This window comes from Bactrocera neohumeralis, chromosome 5 (genome assembly GCF_024586455.1).
Source record: "Bactrocera neohumeralis isolate Rockhampton chromosome 5, APGP_CSIRO_Bneo_wtdbg2-racon-allhic-juicebox.fasta_v2, whole genome shotgun sequence".
NCBI classification, from domain to species: Eukaryota; Metazoa; Arthropoda; class Insecta; order Diptera; family Tephritidae; genus Bactrocera; species Bactrocera neohumeralis.
The window spans coordinates 31,622,427-31,639,414 of record NC_065922.1 but is presented as its reverse complement, the minus strand read 5'-3'; the positions used below and the strand labels follow the sequence as shown (position 1 = coordinate 31,639,414).

The window sequence follows — 16,988 nt, the reverse complement described above, 5'->3', positions numbered from 1 at the left end:
AGCCCTTCGCTGAATCTAATCCAGATTCAATTCCGGTAACTTAGAACCAACTGTTGAGGAAATTCGATAGATTCTGAAGCATTTTGACTTTGGTTCAAGTTAATGCTTCTAAACTTTTAAGACATACATGAAATGAAACAATGAGCTATACAGGCTACTACTTATATAAAATTATGACCAAATTTTCGTTGAAAATGTACGAATGCATCTTTGTTCAATAGCCCCGTTTTATGTATTTTACCCAGCGGCCTGTTACACCAAAAAGCAAAAGAAGAAAAAAAAGTATTTGGAATGAGTCAAAGATGGAATGGTTTAGTAGGATCACTACTAATGAATTATCCAATGTTTCAAATATTTATTGCGCTGCCAAATAATTAGCGCACATTATGAGTAATTGCTGACGAATTTAATGACCAAAAGTCCGAAAAACTTAAGAACATTGGCGCTGCAGGCGGTAACACCTTAGAAATCTGTTTGGCAAAAGCCGACAAAGCAACGCAAATTTAATATCTCGACAGCCATGAAACCGTTAACCGTTAAACGCCCGACAGAATTACGATAGGTGTGAATTACATGCACCCACATATACATACATATATCTACATGCAGACATAATTATATGAAAGCGTGTTCGCTGTGGCAGTCTGGGTGCGCAAACGTCGAAGTAATAAAATATAACACTTTTTAGGCGCCATGCGTTGCATGCCACATATGGCGCTTGGCGTGAGTGCGTGAGTGGCAGGCGTGTTGCGTGTTGCAAATTTAGTGCAAACACAAGTCAGCGAGCCCGTCTGCGCCTACTCAACGCTTGCATGCTGATGAGCCCGGCAAATTAACTAAACGCTCGAGCGTTGTGCATGTTATTCACATACCAAAAGTGTGCATGTGTGTATATATAGCTGTGCATTTGCTTATAATAAATTATATTTTGGCATTGTAGCGGTCTGTGAGCGATTCGGCGCTCATTCATTTAAATGCTCTTCCAATTCCGAAATTTACCTGTTCGATGGTTTTTCATGCATGTGCTCGAATGCTGGTTCGTGTGGCAACGATTTGCCAGCAAGGTGTGAATTTCATAGAAAAAAGTCAACAACAACAACAGCAAAAAGGGTAGGCCAGCTAAGGCAAAAAAAAACGAGGCAAGAACGTGCGAAGTAGTTCGCACCTTTTTGCAACAATTTGGTGTGCAAACTGTCGTTTTGTTGTTGTTGCTATTGCCGTTGTCAGCACAGTTGGTCTCGTGTGTGCTTAACAACGTTTTTTTTTGTTGTTTTAGCTGTTGCTAAATTTTTTTCGTGCGATTTTGCCAGCAAACCCAGCGCTGTTTTGCTGAATTAGTGTGTATATGTGGAGTTGTTATTGTGATTTTTGTTGTTACGCTTGTATGTGTTGTCTTTTCGTGGACTCGCTGATATTTAGCACTTTAGAACATAGTTAAACGGGTGATTAATGGCTTTTTAAGAGGCTCAAGCTGAGTATTTGAGACGCTTAATTGGAATCTACAAGTCAACAAGTTGAATTTAGAGACACAAACACACACACATACATGCATGCATACATGCATAATGAACATTGTATGCAGGCAACGCATGCTGCTTGCCGCAACATAAATCTGCTTAAAAGTTGGCACTAATAGGATTTGATTGGTACGTTCGGCAGCATGTAGGCAGTTAGCAACCAAAACAAAAAAAAAAAACAACAACAAAAATACATATATGTATAACTAAAAAAAAGTAAACTTCAGCTGTACCGGAGTTGTTATACCCTACCAGTTACAAAAAACTTCTTGAGAGAAAATGATTTTGACTGGTCTGTTTATATGGCAGCTATGTATATGCTATAGTTATTCGATCTGAACAAATTCTTCGGAAATTGCACCGTTGCCTTGTATAACCACGCTTGCCAAATTTCGTGAATATTACTTTTCAAATAAAAAAATTTTTCCATACAAGCACTTGATTCCGAGAGGTCAGTTTGTATGGCAGCTATATGCTATAGTGATCCGATCTAAACAATTTTTTTGGAGATTACAGTTATCTCGTCATATGAAAAAGTTTTTCATACAAGCACTTGATTTTGATCATACAGTTTGTATGGCAGCTATGTATATGCTATAAATGTCCGATGAAAACCATTACTTCAGAAATTATAGCAACGTTTATAATAATATACTATGCCAAATTTTGTGGAGATTCCTTAGTGGATCGGTGCGTTTGTACGTTTGTGCTTGGCTAAATCGAAACAGCACGCCAGGCTTATCCTTTATACGCTTTATAGGAACCCCAACGATCTAATACGATCTTTCATTTGGGTGTTACATACGTCGTGGCAAACTTAGTATACGTTGTTCAGGGTATAAAAACAAATTAGAAAAAAAATCTAAAAAAATAAAAGAAATTCGCCTAAATACCATATCTGCCATCTCTTCGGAAGTGTTGCCTGCTCGTTTGCCATTCTGGTTGCTGGTGTTAACTTCAACACCTTTTGTTCTTGACTCACTCCTTTTTTGTTCGTTTGATGAGTCGCTTTGTGCGCCTGCGCGTAATATGACACCGCCTTCCTCCTCTGCGATACTTTTGTTGTTAATTAGCGTCAGCCGTTGTTGGTGCTCCCATTTTTTATGTATTTTATGGTTAGTTTGTATCTTTTAGTTTTATTTTTATTTATTTTCATTTATTTCTTCAAATTTTTTTTGTTCACCGCCACTCAACGAGGTGTTGCCCCAGACAATATAGTTAGCGCAAATTTGTGCAAATTAACACCTACGTCGGCGTTAGCGTCTGAAAGCTGTTGATGGCCTTTTGATTGATGGCATTGGCGCATACTTCAGATTCACTGAATGTCTAATATTCACTTTCCAGGAATTAGAGCATAAAATGATTAAAAGTAGCTAAGTGATTTGTAGGAATTTCAGTTGAGAGAAGACTGGAGGAAACTCTTATTGTTAGAGGATTTTATTTGGTGAATATAAGTTGAGAGAATATAACGGTAGTAAATGAAAAAGAATTTCAGCAGAGCCATAAATTAAAATAGTTCCAGGTGACCACATCTGGTAGCAATTCTAAGCTTAGGTAATGCAAATTTGTCGTGATTTTCCTTGAATTATCACATGGTGCATTGTTTTGGCCTCCACTGACATGCCGATAGTTCGCCCAATAATGATCATTCAGACAGTCTACTGTTGAATGTTTGGTTGCTTTTATTTTTTTCTTTCAAACATTTTTTGGTTGTTTTTGGTCTTTGTCTAATATTACTTTCTTGAGCCGCCTGCTGTTTCTCGAGTTTGTTTTGTGCTCTACTTACGGCCTAATTGCCGGCATGCAAACAGTTTTATTAACTGAAAGATAATACACGCATATGCTATACGTTTACCCTGGTATATAAGCGACCATGCAACAAATCTAGTTTAACGTTGCTTTTGGTAAAAACTAATTTGAATTGGTAGCAAGCTTCCAGTAGCCGTGATCGTCTAGTGGTTAGGACCCTACGTTGTGGCCGTAGTAACCCAGGTTCGAATCCTGGTCACGGCAATGCTTCCCAGAAGCATTGTCACGGATGGAAGTGAATTTTTTTTAAATACATAATATATAAATTTTTATACTGCAAGATTAGCTTAACTTTAACGCACTTCATGTTTTGAAAACTGAACCTTGAAGATTTATTTACTTTATATATAAACTAGATTATGGCTGGCTTTTCGTCCGACCAGTTGTATATAAACATACATATTATTTAACGGCTTTGGAATATTCTACCTTAGATAAGTAGGGAAGAGCTCATATGAGAAAATAGAACTTTTTATAATTTCATAATGGCATCATAATATAGATATTGGAATTTAAAAAATATTATTGAGCTTGAGCAAAAAATGGGCGAAGAAAATATTCCATAATATTTATATTTGAACATGGAAAAAACTCTTGGTAGACAATTCTCTCTCTGCGAACCCCACCAAATAATTAGCAAAACTTGACCGTCAATTCTGACTTGGTCACCATTTGCCGTGATTCGACCACGTCCGTTCACGATAGATACGAGTATTGTCGCAAGTGACGCGCTTTTCATCACCAGTAACCATCTGCTGCAGGAATGGATTAATTTTGTTGCGATTCAGCAGCGATTTGCAGATCGTATCCATGTGAATTTATTGTGCTAATTCGTGTGGTCATATCCAGCGTAAGTTAAATGGTTCCAAACGTCTTTTTCTGCAACCTTTAGCCCATGGGCAATCGATACAGTGCTTACAATTTCTTCTTTTTTATCGCTATTTTCGATCATTGAGCTGCCAAAGGAATGGAATTAACGAAACTAAAATTGTGCGTGATTAGCTGTCAGAGTATCAGTGCCTTTATTGAAGAAAAAAATGGGTTGACTTCTAATATGCTTTACACAAATAGATGAGTTAATATTCGGGGGCTTTGACAACATCAGACATTGTCAAAGTCTGGTCTACGTCTGAATGTCATCCTAGAGAACACCTCTAGAAGACAATACACATGGGTAACCTTTTTCATCCAAAAACCGTCAGTTCCGAGGCATACTTTAAAATATGATCGCTATGGATTTAGTGGGGGAGAGTGTTAAGTTCCGTGCAGAGAAGAAGCGAGAAAGTTCGGAGAGATAGCCGTTTACCTTTGAACGCATGCCATCGATTCCAATGACCGACGTCAATATCGTGCAATCATCAGCGTACGAGGTTATAAAAACTCCCTCTGGTAGCTGTGGGAGTTTCGAGATATAGAAGTTAAACAATAGCGGGTAGAAACCACGACACTGCGGAACTTCTTGTTTAATTCTTCTCAAATTTGAGTTTTTGTTCAGTCCTGGAAATAGCGCAATTTTTTCGGTGTCCTGCAGTAGCGTTGTATGACTGACTGTGTCTAAGGTTTTTGACAAGTCCAACACCAATAGGATCGTGCTCTCACAGAGTGGTTTCTGGTTAAGGCCTCGAGCTATCTAGGCGCTTATGACACTAAGTGCTGTGTTGGTACTGTGCACTTTTCGGAAGGCATAATGGTGGCTTACTAGGCTCAGGTGGTGAGGTAACTTAACTACGCCGCACCAATATAGGCAAATGCAGTGAAACGCAGACGAGGAAGCTTCAGATCTATCAGAATACTGCACTCCGAACTACGACAGGATGCTTCTTGATGTCTCCTATCGATCACCTGCGTAGTTAGGCCCGTGAGCGTAAGGAAGGTAGTTCCTGCTGAGATGCTTTCTCAGAAATAATGCTTGCGGTCATCTGCTTGGAGCGGAACCGCTTTCTAGGAGCATCAAGAGGTCATTCCTCAACTACGAAGACGTCATCAGACAATACGCCGACCAGACAGCGAACTTCCGACAAGCACTGACAATCATTCACAGTTGCGCCACCAACACCTTTACCGACTGACTTCCAGCGAATGGCGTACTCAGGATCAAACCAACACCCATTGCAGATGAAGAGCTCAAGTTGCCGCGAGAAATGAGAGTCGTGCTTGTGCAGCGTCGTTCTGGATACTGTAGCAGGTTAAACTCCTACTTATCCATAATAGACATTGACATATCAAATATATGTATATGTATATGCTAGCCCTACACATCTGACTTTCTTCTACCTTTGGCCCGACTCCGTCAAAACAGCACGTTTCATAGGCTTTCCGTTGGATGGTGTCGACGACAATTTAGCTATTCCTTACCATCCTAATAGGGACTAGGCAACAACAAAAACAAGCATACTTTAAAAAATTTAAAAAAGTATTATGCGTTTACAACAAAAACAGGCCAAGAATAAAAAAAACATCAATCAACCAGAAAATATACTAGTTGTTAGAGGTTTCTAAGATGAGAATGGATAAACGTTTCTTAGACATATTAACAGCATTAACTGACCAAAATCATGAAGCTTCATATAACATATGAGACACATGATCAATATACATATATGGAAGACGAACATATCATAATAAGAGTATATCTTATTTCGGTTTTGTCAGCCACCAACCGTCGCCACCACCGCAATTCCGCAGAGCCACTACACACTTCAAAAGCATAACTCCGCACATTTTAGCTTCATTAAAAATCAATAAACGCGCACATTTGCGCCGCTAAAACGCTGCCGAAAGTTCAAATTAATAGGAATTAAGGAAAAGGTAAATAAGAAGTACGTAAAATAAAATCCTGCAACATTAACGAGAGCAAAATTCAATCAACTGGATCAGTAGCGACCATATATGGAGTGCGGTAATAGCTTTCGGCACAACAACAAGGCCAACAATATGATGCGTCAAAAGCGTCATCGCTTGCCAGACATTGTTACAAATTTTATTTATTTTAAATTAAACGATTCGTCGCTTTTACGATTATATACACCAACAGAGGACGACAGAGCATCGATACACTCACTTCCATGCGACCACATGCAACACTTCGTAGCAATGTGGCACGGCTACTAAATTGAGCAATCAAGTAAATTATTTTGCTTTCGATTTTCAAGTGCTTTTTTTCGGCCGAAATTAGTTGCGTGAGCTTGCGAAATGAGGCGGCGGGAAGCATAATTCAAGTGCAACATCACTTGCGCTGCCAATATGCGTGCAACACCTCGCAAACCCACGAACTTTCGGGCTTTTTTTTCAAAACAAATATCAAAATTTGATGAAATTTGTAGCAAATTCAGGTGCCTTATGCGGCGCGGCAATTGACGAACAACCAGCGAAGGGGATATTTGGTGGTAATAACCAATAATGCGTTGCGCTTCGTCCTTATAGCACTCGTTTGGAGAATATGCTTTTAATTTCATTTTAATTTTGTTTTCGAGTGTGAGCACAACCAGCTGCTCCGCACCTCACAATCGGCATTATAAGCAATTATTACACAATAAGGATGATGAGCACAGCGCTGCACAGGGCCAGTACTTGTGTTGCTTCCGCATTGTAATCACTCGTTTGGTTGCATTGCATTTATCGAGGCAGTTGCAACTCGTAAGCGCATTACCGCTTAAACTATTTAGACAACAAAAACAGGATATTAAACGTTCCGTTTCATTAATTTCCGCGCACGGCGATAGTTGGTATTGACCGTTTCACCTTTTCACTTGTGGAGTTACACAACATTGTAGCGCGTGTTTCAACGAAAGGACTAAAATATGCAACAAACAAGAAGGGATGTGCACGTGCGTTTATTCTCAATAAACTGTTCAGTACTCAGGACATATGTAATGCAGATATGTATATACTACATACATATAGATATTAGAAATACAAACATAAAATTGAAAGACAATGTGAGTAGAAGTCGAACATTAAGTTGATTTACATTTTTGAGTACAGGTTAATATTAGTTGAAGTGCTAAATTGGGAGTGGGCTTCGAGTCAGTAGCAATGACAATGTGAATCTCTTAGACATGATATAAAATAGTGCCTAAATTATGTTTCTATATATTGGGTAGAGGTCCCGATCTCTGATCATATTTATAAAAATAAATTTGTAGTCCAAAGGCAACAATAAACCGCTTCTCTCATCCAGATATTCTTGTGAAGTTTCTTGGTTCAACTCACACTACCTTCGATTGTCAGATAATCCACTATTTGGATGTTATAGCTAGAGCTGCTTCGTTTTTGCCAGTAAAAGTCATGCTCATCTCATTGGATAGAGCTTAGAACCTGCCAATTCCAATTCTATTCATAAACTTAAATAAATTATTGGTCTTCCGACAAGTGGTTGGAAGGTTGTTCAATTTTCTGCAGATCTGGGCAGATTTTTTAGAAAAATATCGAATTTACAGGTCTTAACGATATTTCATTTCTCATTGACAACCGTTATTAAGAAATCCAATGTATGCAATGAGCCTTTCGAATTCCTAGACATTTCTGGAGCGTTTATCAACATATCTACGGAATCTATTCTGAATAGTATCCAATTAATAGGTGTTGAACCTGCTATACAACGGTGGACCAGAAACTTTTTGAGCTCTAGAAGTATAATGTGTAAGGAGTGTTATGTCTACTTCAATGGGTATTAAAGGTGAATAGACTGCTAAGGAACTTGGACGATAGATAGTGGCATATGCGGACGATATTGTCATTCAAATAACGGGTACGTTTATACAGACCATTAGCAGTAATATGGCCACTTCTTTAAACACTGTCCACAATTGGGCACAGCAAGTGAGTCTGGCGTAAACCTTGAGAAAACGGATCTCCTTGTTTTCACAAAAAAGCGCAAAATCGCATAGATTGGAAGTACACAAAATTCCTATTGGTACTCGATAGAAGAAACTGTAGGTACATGATTGGAATACTAACTGGTCAGTGGTGGCAATGTCTAGAGCAAAGCATCAGGGAAACTATGGAGCACCTTTTGTGCACTTGTGTCGCCTTGACAAGGCTATGTTGTAAACATCTCGGATCTTCACGGTTATGATACAATGGAGGAGGTATCGACAGTGAGGCCACAGAGTCTGTTGAAATGCGCATCAAGCGCAGCCATTCTAAAGGTTTTCTACTACTCATGGACCTTGTAACTGAACTCCATCTGGTACCAAAAAGGACCAAAACTGGTATATGCGTGGCTCATTGGCCACCTAACATAACCTAACCTAAACTCTAAGTGAACTTTAGCATTGACATGATTAAAGATTATTGTCTCGTGACTAGTCGCGAATTCCGGTCATTTTTCGGCAATCGCTCGTTTTAACGAGTCACAATCTGTTGTAAAACCAAATTTTTCTTGCAGTTTTCAAGCAGTACTCCTGAGATGCAAGGCCGTCTTTCAATGTCTATTGGCTTCAAGATGAACCGAACATACTCGAGGTAAGTTTCTTCTCCAGTTGCAGTCTCTTATGTGTGATCATGTGTTTACATTTTGACTTCTCTTAAACAAATTGGTCTCGAAACAACTCAGTAAAAGTTATTGTAATCAAGTAATACTTCGAGATATCGGATCGATAGAGTGAGAATATAGGAACCCGACCTTCACAAATCACCTGAGCCTAGCAAACCGCCAGCATGACTTCCTGAAAGTGGACAGCAGCACCACAGCACTTAGCGTTATAAACGCCCAGATAGTGCATGGCCTTGACCAAAAACCGCCCTGTGAGAGGACGATTCTCATAGCGTTGGATTTGTCAAAAATCTTTAACAAAGTCAATCACACAACGCTACTTGAAGATGTGGACTATGAACTACATGAGCGGTCGTCATTCATCCGTACTATTTCGAGGTAAAAATTCAAAACTGAGAAGAATTAAGCAAGAGGTTCCACAGGGTGGTGTCTTCTCGCTGTTACTGTTTAACTTCTTCGTACGCTGAAGATTGCACGATAATGATGCCTCTCAGTGAATGGCATACTTGGAGTCAAACCACCATCCATTGCAGACGAAGAGCTCCAGTTGCCGCGAGAAACGAGAGTAACCCATCCAAAATAGTCCCCACACCTCTTGCATGCAATACATAGTGTAAAAGACACAAACCTCTCTAATATAGCAAAATATCCACCGAAGTCCCTTATGGAACAAGAGTTTAAAACGAGTTCTTTGAATTACTGAGAATAAAGATATCCTTCCAATGATTTTTTAACGTGATATATAATAGAATAATAATAATATAATAAAACTAAAGGGAATATACTGTAGACGATATGGACAATTTGCTCCCCTTTCATCGGTGCTCTATAAGAACTCGAAATCTAAAGTATTGATCATCCTAGCGATTTAACTATTTACTGAGTTTTGAAGTCAGAACCGATCTATTTATGGTCAAATAAATAGTTCCAAATATTTGGCGAACAGGCCGTACCACAAGCCATAAATACATTAAACCATTTTATAACCATAAACCTTACGACTCTCGCTCGCACATAAAATGGCGAACAAATCTTTATCGCTGATAATCATCAAAGCTTTCGTCTTGATACGAACGGACAGGCGGCGCTTACATAATCCACAACTACCACACTTGACATAGCGAACTGTGGCAATAAAATTGCTGGGATTTTTTATAGCTTTATTAATTCCAAGTCAGCACTTAAAGCACAAAATCGTGATAATGATAACAAAGAGATCGTCAGCAGTGATTATGTGCATAAAATGCACTTGCTGCTATTGAGGGCGCTGCTCGGCCGAAAATCGCACGATCTACAAGCGATCGCTGGACAATCAGATCGGCGGTATCGCGTGGCGGCTTTATGTCGCTGACGGGTTGTAAATGATTCTTTACGATGCTTAAATTGTGTTTTAATTTAATAAAATGTTTGCTACCCGGCCGCCACTTTGGGGTGCGCAACAAAGTTGTGCGGCTTTTTATGTGAGCCATTGATTGGCGGCGATGCACAAACATGGCACAGAGTTTGATAGCGCAGCGCGGCGCGGCGCAGCCTCGGCATCGGCACCGGCTATAGTGGTAGTGGTCGGTGGTCGTGCAGCGTGCGGCAGTAAAAATCATCAAGTGGCATTTTATGCGCGGCGCTGCCACCTTGGTGGCGATTTTACGATGCGGCGGCGCTGCGCTGCGTTCGATTGTGGCGGCAATGGAGGAGTGTTTGTATGTTAGTGAGCTTGCCTAGGCGTTGGTGTGCGCCAATGCGGCTGCGTAGAAGTTGTAAAAAGCCTTTTGTGCTCTATATTGCCAACGAAAAATTGTTTAGCGAGCAATAAAAAGCAACTATGTTGCCATAAAAAACAATAAAAATATTTAATTAATTAATATGTATATTTAATGTAGCGATTAAATGGCCGAATGCATAAGGGAGCAGCAATCAAAAATGTATTAAAAATTGTTTGCGCATTGGTGGCATGCATTAAATGGCCATTAAATGCCGTTTGAGATTACCGAAATACTTGCGTTGGCAAAACAAATTCGGACCACGGCCGATACTTGAATATTTTTTTCTCTCGAACAATTTTTTTTGTACGTGCCACACGGCAACTTGCGCCAACAATGCGCATTTGTGTTAATTAATTTAAGTCTCAGCAATTTCGCAATCAAAATAAAGCCCTCCTGGGCTGAGGCCAGAGCTCCATGGAAATTGTAACTATTCCGCTCACGATCACCTCGGCTCATTAGCGCCAGCGTAATGAGCAAGTTGGCGAAAATTCCATGTCAACCACACGCATACCAGCAGTCAAAAGTAAATCCGTGCCCGCACTTGCAACATGCCACATCATTTTTTTCTTTCACTTTTTTCCCGTACTTTTTGGTGGCACTGTTGTCTACACTTTGGCATGCGCCACGCACTGCATTTATACATTTATTGCAGTCCATCAGCATATAACAATACGCAACACTACTTCGTTCACTCATTCATGCCACATGGTTGCAACAACTGCCGGTTGGATGGCGGGTCTCGCGTAGGTGCCTGATTAGCTATTCTGCGCCAGCAGCAATGAGGTGTTCAGAGTATTTCACTTATTTCTCTAATTAAATGATCAGAACAACAGCGCCAAGCAATCAATGTGCAACATGGCGGCAATGCAATGCAACAATGATGAATGATCGATTTGATTGACGGCTACAGAAAGCGAAAGCTTCGAGAGTGTACATGAACGCCAAGGAATACAAATAAATGTACATATATTTTTAAGGATTGGTGTTGCCACAAATTTATTAATTTTTAAGATTTTTATGAAGTCCCTTAAAGTCGTCTTCCACTATAGTTAGCTGGACCGAAATGTGTCTTCATGGATTCACTTCAAAGGCATAGCGGCAAACTGGCCACGAGCTCGCTGTCAGTGCTTTAGACTAGCTTTTGTTTGTTTGACCTCTTTATCAGAAGTTGTCACTCGCTTATTTCGATGCCTGGTCATAACGGATTCGATGAAAACCACAAAGCTGGTGAGATTGCTTACCCAAATTTTCTCAGATTGAGAATGGGTCGATATTTCGACTTTACCATTGCTTTTATGGACCAGAGGACCCAGAGTGGAACGCAGAAAATCATTCTCTTTAAAATTGCTCATCTCGCCGCATCTGCAGATGTTTTGACTGGAAACTGATTGATAGATTTTTATGCATGCAACGTTTGAAGCTAGATGGAGTCATAGCTTCAAAGTCGTTGGTATTTTCGTCTATCTTGGAATTAGCAGTAACACCAACAACAACGTCAGCCTGAAAATCCAACGCAAAATAACTCTTGCCAACAGATGCTACTTCGGACTGTATAGGCAATTGAGAAGTAAAGTCCTCTCTCGACGAACAAAATCCAAACTCTATAAGACACTTATCATCCCCATGCATGGACGATGACAACATCTGATAAGTTGGCGTTACGAATTTTCGAGAGAAAGGTTCTAAGGAAGATGTATGGTTCTTTGTGCATTAGCAACGGTGAATATAGCATTTGATGGAATGATGAGCTGTATGAGATATACGACGACATTGTCATAGTTCAGCGAAATAAGAGACAGCGGCTACGCTGGCTAGGTCATGTCGTCCGAATGCACGAAAACACTCGAGCTGTGAAGCTGTGAGTGTATTCGATGCATTGCCCGCCGGGAGAAGCAGACACCTCCACTCCGTTGGAAAGACCAGTTGGAGAAGGATCTGGCTACACTTGGAGCCAAAAAGCGAAAAGGAAAAACGCGCTTACGCGCCATCTACGCCAATAAAGAAGAAGAAGAAGAAGAATTGAAGGAAGTCGAAGTGGAACCGTTCCTTTTTCGCTCTAGCATTGAATTGTAGAACCTCTTAGAACCTCTACCAATGACGGATTCATCTGGCCTAGAGTGCTACGTAAGAGATTCTTTGAACTGCTTGCTCTTAGTAAGTCGAGAGCTTTCATTTCGCTGCAATGGTTGGCGTTCAGACTGCACATTCCCCAATAGGGTCACATATAGTGAAGTTACATCTCTTATCGGTGACAAATAGCCTAAGCATAGATAGGAAGGCGAAGTGGTTAGGCACTTTCATCTCAACTGTCCAGCTTTTGCTTAATTGAGTGTAAAAAATATCGGTATATACACCTTCAGTGAATCTAACAAAGTGACTGAGCTTTAAATAACCATCCTAACATATTTATGGTAAGCTCGAAACGCTTCGTCGATCTACCGACGGATATCTAGGAGTTTTAGAAATCACAAAGGACCAACGTTCATATCTATCCTAGTGGGCTCCTGCGTTACCTTGAGTACGATCAACCATACCACCTAATCTAAACGGTACTAAGAAGTGCGAAGAACATCCGGCTCGGCTACAAGATGAGGAATTGAAAACATTATTTGATTAGGATTGTTGCCAAACACACAGGGAGTGTATCATATGAGTGGATTTGGGTGTCATATGAATGGAAGCCAAGAGACCTCCACCCTAGGCCTAACGAATCTTGATGTTGTACACAAGGTCCATAAACTCAACGCTCGAAAGGCGATTTAGTAGTAGTAAGAGAAGCTGCTTGCATGCTACAAAAAGAAGTCGCTTTGCATCGCTGGTGATGAACAAAAAATTCATTACGACAATCCAAACACACAAAAAAATTATAATGTATACCAAATCTTTCCAACCCTTCTTCAAAAACGTAACCTTCAAGGCCAACCGCTATTACGCCATAATAACCTACTATTTGATGCCTGAAATTCAAGCTCGTGATCTCGATTTCAACAAGACGGCACCATTACCCACACATCGCCTAAATCAATAGATTTATGGAGAGAACACTTCGCTGAGCAGATAGTTTCACGTTTTGCACGGTTCAAATGGCCAGCAAGATCGTGTAATATCACACTTCCAGTGGGATATGTAATGTCTAAAGTCTATGTGGCAATCCCACTTCGACTCAGGCCTTGGACCAAAACATCCCGCGTGTCATACGCCAGTTACCAGTGGAAATGCTCAAACGTGTTATCGAAAATTGGACTCAACGGATGGACCATCTAAGACGAAGCCGCGGCCAAAGAAATAATTTTCAAAAAAATAAATGCCAAAGAATGTTCTTTCGAATGATAATAAACATGCTCCATTAAATTTGAAATTTGTTGTTTTTTTTTTTAATAGGGAGTCTCGAATTGGATTACCCTTTATTTAAGAGTCTGATGTCTTCGAATCAAATGAGTATTCCCTGCTTAATAATGAACATCTATAAATTTTTTTATACCAAAATTTTTATTGTAAGGTGGCAACTCGAATTACCAAGCTTTCCAGCTTCGTTTTTTTAACAGTCCGATGTTCCCGTTGTTCTTCAGTTGTCACCTCACAAAAAACACAAATATGTAGCAGCACATTGACAACAATTGGAATTTTGATGAGTTCATTTCGCATTGATTTGCTGTCAGAACGCCAACGTTGCAATGAATCCCAAGCGGCAAACGGCACTAAGGTACTTCACGGCACTGCAGAAACCGGAATAAAAACATTAACCAGCACTTATTGTGTGAGCGGCGCTGCAATGGTGTTGGTGTGAGTATGTGTGGCATGTAATGTACTTCCTTATAAGCGCATTTCCGTCTTGCCGCAGTTCCGCACCGCAAATTCAACGGCGGAACGGCCACTAGACGGCAATCCTTTCGCTTTTATTGAATATCAAAATGATAGTTGCATTTTGTTGTTGTCGTCGTAGATATTTGTGTCGGTTTTCGGCATTTTCTCAGCATTATTGTGAATTTTTGCAAATCGGCCAGGTGTTTGCGTTGCTTTTGTGCTGACAATTTTCTATTTTCATTTTCTTTATGTGAATTTTTTGCGAAAATAAATTGATTTTCGCTTCGCAAAACCCGTGTCTATTTTCGCTTTCGAAAATGTCAATAAAAGCCGACCGGATCGATTGATCGGCTATGCGACAATGTCATGACACGCAAAAAATCCGCACTCGCCACAAAATTCTTTCGCATATCACTCGCCCATATTTGTCCTTCGACATTCTTTTGCATATCCTTTCGCTTGTCTGCTGTTTTCCATAATCGTTCGCTTTGTTTGCGATTTTCAATGCGCATCATTAACACTTTATTTTTACCTTTCTATCGCCGCTTTTGTTGTTTCGTTTACATTGCGTTCCTTTTGTGTTGGTGTTTTCGGTGCTGCTTGTTGCTTTTGTCATTTGTGTTATCCTTTGGGTCCATGTGCTGAGTACCCTTTTCTTGCCGTGCCTATTCAAATATTGAATTAAACCACCGCTGTGGCTGTGATTTGACATTTTCCGTTTGAAAAATCACTTTTTCGCCTCCTTTCTTGGCGTGTCCTTTCAAGCAATGCAAATAACTACGAACAATGGTTCGGTTTTCGTAGACAATGCCTAATGATGCGCCTTTCAAGTTGCTCTCAAAATATGGAAAAGAAAAATTAATTTTGTGACTTATAAGACCAGTAGCGTGGGTATGTTTCTTAGGAGTTCAAGATCAATTCGCACCTTTTGACTTTTGGAACATTTTGGAACTTTTTTTATTCCGATATTATCCTGAGGCTTTTACTTCTTTTTGGTACTAAATATAGATTTTAGTTCTGGTGAGACGTATTTAGCTGCCACACAGTATCTAGTGAAGTCCTCATCTTATTCTGGGTAGGTATGCTGAACAATGTTTGCAGTCAGCCGCTTAGGTTGGATATACATACTTATAATATCTGAGAGATAAATCCCATTTAAAACACGAGTCTTCCTCTTCCAGGTCGTGATTGAGGGATTTGAACAAAATATTTCTATACTTTTGATAAATTTGGTTTGGTGCGACCTTTGACTTCATACCGGATTACTTGAATCTTGGAGTTGCCAAACGGAACTCTGGCGGTTCTTTCTCTACCCATATAATGGCGAAAGAGTTGTGACTCGGAAGAAATAGTTGGAGGAGAAGGTCCGTGAGCTTCTTCACGGATGGGTCAAAGCTTGGAGGGAAGGTTGAGGGGGCGTCTACTAGAAGAAGTTCTCTCCAATTTCAGACTTCCTGGCTATTGCAGTGTCTTCCAGTCCGAGGTTGCAACCATTAAGATAGCAGTAGATTTACTGCTCCGGAGTTCAACCTCCTTCAGAGAAGTGACCATCTAATCAGGCGACGATACTAGCCTTTAACTCATTAACAGTACGTTCAGGGCTGGTCTTTGTGATAAGACTGGTATGGATTCCAGGCCATAGCGGAATCGCAGGAAGCTGTAAAACTGATGAGCTAGCAAGAAAAGGCACCGTAGAACCGCTATCGGTAGAATTTTTTAGGGCTTTTAACGGCTCATTGACCTATTGACGTTCACGCAGTAAGGCTGGGAATCCTACCAGACGTCATCTGCAGAAGCTGTATGGAGATAAGGTGGAAACAACTCAACACTTCCTACTTGACTCTTCCGCGTTTGAGACGTCAAGACGTAAGTACTTGGGAGCACATATCTTTAGACATCTTACCTAAAGGGCGGGATTGGAAATTAAACGACTGCATCTACTAAACGTTTTGCTTATTTTATAGTTCGAAGAGAAGAGTTCTTCTTTCCTATGGCCTCACAATATACTACACATAGTAGTACACGTGTGATCTTTGAACAGCCATCTAACCTAACCTAACCTGAGGAAAGATCGCTTGGTCCAATCCAGAAACAAGACAAAACTGCAAGAGGACGAAGGATGGCCACGAACCCGTTTACTTGGGAAACAGCGAAAGGAGGATTCCCTTTATTTCCGTTTAATCGAATTCTAAAATCACGATTTTTTTAAGACACATTGAATATAGCCCGATTTTGATAATGCTGTTAGACGAAACCAGAGACGGGTTAGTAAAATATATAATGAGATTGCCGAAAATGCCACCTCCTGGCAACATCAAATACTCTAACTCTCTAAAGACTTTATATAGTAAAATTTAAGAAAAGAAAGGATAGACGAATCGGGGTGAGATGGAATGCCTTAAGGACAAATATGGGCCAAGAGCATCGAAGTGAAACACGCATGCTTTTTACTCACACGGTTTCGAAAGGACTCTAGGACGGTTGTTGGCCTTATGACAGGTCACAACTTTTGTGGAGTTGAGCTTCTCAATATTAACTTTTCATCTTACGGCATGAAGTCCAATAACTGCTCTAAAGGACTTGATGATATATTTTGGAAAC

The 16,988-nt window shown here is 40.1% G+C and overlaps 1 long non-coding RNA gene and 1 other non-coding gene across 2 annotated transcripts in view; one reads left to right on the top strand and one right to left on the bottom strand.

The window, feature by feature from the left end:
• The window catches only part of LOC126759580 (uncharacterized), a 497,180-nt gene that overhangs the window by 326,686 nt on the left and 153,506 nt on the right, over positions 1-16,988 (bottom strand). The window lies entirely within an intron of this gene.
• On the top strand, positions 3,459-3,530 carry Trnah-gug (transfer RNA histidin (anticodon GUG)). The gene has a single exon. It is a non-coding gene; the product is annotated as a tRNA-His (tRNA).